This window comes from Aotus nancymaae, unplaced genomic scaffold (assembly GCF_030222135.1).
Source record: "Aotus nancymaae isolate 86718 unplaced genomic scaffold, 86718_ANA_hifiasm-v0.15.2.pri h1tg000057l, whole genome shotgun sequence".
Lineage (NCBI taxonomy): Eukaryota > Metazoa > Chordata > Mammalia > Primates > Aotidae > Aotus > Aotus nancymaae.
The window spans coordinates 33,566,121-33,572,021 of record NW_026988471.1 but is presented as its reverse complement, the minus strand read 5'-3'; the positions used below and the strand labels follow the sequence as shown (position 1 = coordinate 33,572,021).

Here is a 5,901-nt window from a genome sequence, read left to right as displayed (position 1 = left end):
TAGAACCTGAATAAACTTATTTATGATTTCAGAAATGTGGTATTTTAAAAATGTACTCCATAGAATTTACTTCACTGCTCCTACCATTGATTCTTCAAATAAGCAAAGTACAGAAGGTCTTATCCCTTGAAAATGTTTTTAAACACTAGCATTTTAAGTTGAAACATTGGTAGAAACATGGCAATGTCAGGTACAATGCCTATACTTAGTCTTATTTGAAATGGTACAATGCCTATACTTAGTCTTATTTAAAATAAGAATTGAATGCACAACAGAACATTTCTCATTTTCTTTATCATTGGAGGGAAGGGAAAGCAAGCAAGCAGAGGTGGGGGTATTATTACACTATTTAAGGAAGAGCTGAATACAAAGACAATGAGTCTTTCATAGTCTCAACAATTCCACAATGAATAACTGTGGATTATCTCATGTATAATTTACATTGGATAAAAAAAAATGGGTTCCCCTCTGTGTATATCAATTTAATTCAAACCTTATTATCTTCAAAATACAAAGATGAATACTACAAGATAAACTCTAACTGCAATAAGTATTTTCTAAGTAGAAGATCAAACACCAAAGGGAATCCCTCTTTCCAATGTCTTTTGATATGACAAGATTTTGCCAGAGTACAACTTAAATAAGCATTCTCATGGCCAAGTAAGAAACTATAGTTGTTATGGATATTACCCTACAATTATCATTTGTATTACATATTAAATTAAACTCAGCATTAAATATGCTTGCATAATTATGCTGTTAATGATGATAGCGGTGATGATACTGGTGGAAAAAGCCTGTCTTTAGCCCAAGAAAAGTCAGGGAGAAAAAGCTTAACAAGCAGAAAGCAGACACAGAGTTGGGCATTTTTTGACTAGGAAAGAGAATTTTAAGCATAGAAATATAAAAAGAAAAGTACTCCCTTATTTCCCCTATGTGGAAATAATATGATACATTTATTAGATATACTAGAAAAGAACAGAACTAAGTACTCCAACTCTACTGCAGCATTACAAAAAAACCATCCCTTCACCACAGTGTAAGATTTAAGGACAACCTGCCCAAGGATGCACATTATATAAAACACAGCAAGATTGCTGCTGCCCTGCCAAGTACTTCCAGTCTCTACCCAGGTTCTACTGAAATACTGCTGGTCCCAATTAATTTTATTGAAATAAATCTTTAAAGAAAAAGATAAAGCATTTTAAAAGACAAGTCAAAATGCTTCAGGAACCACATATCTAACACAAACTTTATCCTCAAATGAGTTATGTTTGCCTCACACTAATAAACTTTTATTTCACTCAAATTAGAGCAAAAATCTTCTATACATTAAGTATCTTCCCTGCCCAATAATTCAAATTAAAAAAAAATCCAAAATGATTAGTAAAGAAAAATATAAGAATTAACAGACGCTTTAAATTTGTTTTAAATATTTCTAAAGTTAAAAAGTGTTTAAAGTTTGTAATTCCTAGTAGGAAAACATTATCTGAATGAATACCCCAATGGCAAACCACTGTAAAATCCTTCAGCTGCATTTGGGGGAGAGGAGTAGGGATTATCTTCAAAGCACCCCAGCTCTCTTGATGAGAAGGTCAGAGGTACACTGGTTTGTATTGTTGTGACATCCATAAGGTGATCTAGGTTGCTTTTCCTTCAGCAAAGGCTTTATTTATCAGAAGGGCATTATGCTTGACCTCCAAATTTGGCGGACAATTTGCTGATAAGATTCATAATCTTTGAGTTGCTCTGGTATTTTGACATATTTGCTGGGTTCTGAGCCACATCCTGGAAGGCCACCATAACTTCTGGATCCTGCATGGCTGCAAGAACCTCTGGATCACTAAGAATTTCATTGAGTCCAGGCATTCCAGCCATTCCAGGCATGCCCCCTCCCATTCCAGTCATTCCTCCGGGAAAACCACCAGGCATTCCCCCAGGAAAGCCACCTGGAAAAGAGCCATACTGGGCTCCTGACTGTCGTCTGGCTTCTTCCTCCCTCTAGGCTCTCTCATTCTCTTCTTGAGCCTTCTTAACTCTTTCTATTCTTTCTTTGATCTCTCGCTCTTCATGTTTTCACTCATACTTTCTCCGATGTTCTGCAATTTTCTGTGCCCTAGGTTGAACTTCTTTCAGCATTGCACTCACATCTTCATCATAATCCAATTTACAGGCAAGGGCAAGATCATGGGCTGCTTCTTCCCAGTGGTCTAGAAGTCTGTATGCTTTCCCTTGACACTTGTAAGGCTGAGCTGAATCAGGAATTATTTCAACGGCTCTGTCGCAGTCTCGGATGGCAGCATTTGGCTTCTGTAATTTGACGAAGACACTGGCCCTCTTGGCATACAAAATGGCCAAGTGAGGACTCAGCTTGATGGCATCTGTGAATAAGTCAATGGCTTTCTGCAATTCACCATCATTTAGGGCTTCAATAGCGGCCACTTTCTTATCATTTGCCTGATCCATCATCTCCTCTGTTATCTCTGCATTTTCATCTCCCATTTCTTGAGGGCTGTCAGTGTCTGGTTCAATCACACCTTCATTATCAATTTCTAGATCACTTTCCTCACTTGACGGTTCGTCTGCCTTTAAGTCTTCCTCTACCTTCTTACTATCAGGTTTTTCTTCCTTGGTATTTTCTTCCAATTTAGCTTTCTGAGTAGCAGGTGGTATTTTACCCCCCATACTCTCCACCCACTCCCTCAGGAAGCGCATTTCCTCGGTGTGTAGAACGCTTGGATCCTGCTTACACATCTTCACAAAGGCCCGAAGCTCGTTCACTTTGTGGGGGTCCATGGGCGGGAGGTGGTGGGCGAAGCTGAGGGTCTGTGGCCCGCTTCCAGGCCGAGGCGCTGGCTCGGCATGACCACACAGAAGAGGGGTAACTGCTTTCTTATGCCCCTCAATGACTGTCCAAATACGCATCACTCTCCTCATGCTGTCACACAACCCAGCTCCTGCTCTCCCTTTTCCAATAGAAAATCTCATCTCTCGAAGTACCAAATAGCACGGTATTGTAGCACTGTATTGCCGCCCTTCGTTGCTTATCTTTCTTCACCATTTGACTGTAAATCATTTAGGAAGCAGCATTTCTTATTTATCTTTGTATCTTCAATAGCTAGTCTACAGGAAAATCCAGCATCAGTAGATATATATTGTTCATTGTTCTCTTTTTTTGTTCATTCTCTTCTTGCTAGAATTCCTTCTACCCTATCCCAACCCTATCTTCTTGCCATCCTTCCAATTTATTGAGAAATTACTTCGGAATTTGTTTTGTAATGTATCACTCATCTATCTCCTCTCAGAAGACTTTCTTGACTATTCTTATTCTGAGCTACCTGTGCTGATTCTCTGCTCACAAAATGCCTTTGAATAACTCTGCTATCACTATTATTATATTGCCTCTATAACTAAATTATATACATAGTTAAAAAAATCACATAGCACAGAAAGTTAGGAAATAAAAACTAAAATTTTCTGTCTCCAGTTCCTTGAAAGATAATGTCAGGGTTAAATGGTTTACTTTTTCTCAAACCACACCATTTACTCAAAATCATGGATCAGTTGTTTGCTTTGAATTTGGATTACAACTTTCAACAACTTTTTTTGTCTTATTGGAGATTTCAATTGCCTTTCTTTTTGCTTGCCTATATAAGAAGCATACGTCTTTGGCCTGACTCTAAAATCATTCAAGTTCTCAACCAAAACATTTGTTAAAATGAAGCATCTGACTTCATGTTTCTACTGGAGCTAGTTATTCTCTAATTATGCAGTAGAGTTCTCATTATGGCATTCCAAATTAAGTGCATTTTAAAATTCTGTGTATATATTTTTAAATTTTGTTTTCATTTTACTTTGGAGTATAACCCTACAAATCTGGAGGAAAAAACTCCTCACAGATTATGGATGGCTTGGAAAGAATATACAATTTTCTCTTGTCTCACAGTAGCATTTTTTAATGCCAATCTGATTCCTCTTCATTTATCCATAAACTGGCAATTTTCCCCAATCACCTTTAAGACCATCTCTGTATCTTTAATGTTCTGAAATTTAATTAATGTGTTTAGAAATAGGATTTTTTAAATCATTCCAGGAACTTTTCAGGTTCTCCCAATTTGATATTTGTTGTGAAATAATGCCAATTAGTTTTTTGACTAGTTTCTTGTCTCTATTTTTTCTGATCTTTCCAAAGTGCTCATTAGCCACATGATTGGATTCTATCCTCTCTATCTCTATGTTTCTCTCTGATGGTTCTCTGGAAATTTACTCATTTTTTGACTTTTTGCTCTATCTTTTTTTTTTTTTTTTTTTTGCTTTTATTTTCTAATACTTTTTAAATGGTTTTCTTTCCAGTAACATTTTCTAATTCTCTGATAATCTTTTAAAATAGAAGCTTGATCTTGTTTTATTTACTGCTGAATCTTCTTGAATCTCTAAGGAATCTCAAAATACATTTTTCTGTACCTTGAGTTCCATTTTTTGGGCAATTTTTTCTATTTGTTATCATTATGCTTCTCTACATTTGTTCTTCTTGAAAATTTCTGGTGCTACTTTGTTCTCAATTAACATCTATGAATGCATATATGTTAAATATGAGTTATTGACCTTCATCTCCTATGACATTGTGTAGGCATTTCTGTTTCTCTGTGTAGAAAAACTTGGAGTTTTATATCAGAGTTAAAGATATGTCAACTGGAAGATTTCATTCTCCCTTGCATGGGTGGAAAGAATATAGGTCTCCTACAACCACCAAACTTCCTGTCTTGTACCAATATAAGATATTGACTCTGAATCCTTGCCCACCATAAATTAAATTTTTCAACTTCTTTAAACAGCAGATCTCTAGTCTTCATCTTGAGGCTAGTCTCTCTAAAGTGAAGAATGAAAGGATGTGGTCATCTGCTTTTGATATTATGAATAAAAGCATAAATAAATGACCTGTTTTGTACCCTACTCCTGGTCCCTAAGCTTGAAGGTGGGTAGGGTAAGAACACTTTTTATTTCTGCTAGAGTTTCCTCCTCTTTATGTTTCTGGCTTGCTACTAGAATCATCTGCTATTCTTTATACTTCAAATATCCACACATGTTTGAGGGTCTTTAAGCCACTGATGAAACCTCCTCTTATTATGAGAGCAGTTATTAATTCACATCTTTTTATACAACTTAGGTGTCATTTCACAAAATGTGGAGTGAGAAGTGAAAGAAATGTATGGACTTGGCCACCTTGAACAGTAGCAAAACCAACACATATTGTTAATAATATCCATTTATCAAAGTTGCAGTAAGTAAGAGTTAGGACTCTTACTGATGAAGACTAGAGATTTGCTGCTGTTACTTATGATGCATGGTTAACAAGCTTTCCAATTTCCTACACAAAATGCATTCACCTTCTCGTCAACTGTAAATAGGTTGTAGCAATAAAAATGCCCATATGTGTAAATGTTTATGTATATGTCTTTCTGCATTAAATAGTTGAAAATCCATAGGCATATAAATCTTATCTTCTTAATCTTTAACTTGATAGTAGCTGCTCCCCAAATGCGGAGTTTGTTCAATTGACCTCTAAAAATTACTATTTAGTTTTTACAGAAAAGAGAAATAGACCTAGGTCCGATGGATGAAAGTTCCAGAAAGACATATAAGGGAAGATTACCTAACAAGCACTTTAGCCATGAAATAATCCATCTCAGAGACAGTAAGTTCTTGGTCAACAGAATGTTCAAGTAGAGATCTGAAGACCACCTGAAAGGCAACATCTTTCATTGGTAGAAAGATTTGTTCAAAGAAACTCTAGTTCTATTTTAACTCAGATTTTAACGTCCATTCAACTGTTGCCTGCAACTGAGAAAAAACTATGCCACAAAATGAAAGCAAAACAAATGAGTCAAGTAGCTCACCAAT

General features: G+C 36.2%; 1 pseudogene; it reads right to left on the bottom strand.

The window, feature by feature from the left end:
* Positions 1–1,686: 1,686 nt before the first annotated feature.
* LOC105733106 (hsc70-interacting protein-like) lies at positions 1,687–2,796 on the bottom strand (annotated as a pseudogene).
* Positions 2,797–5,901: the final 3,105 nt, after the last annotated feature.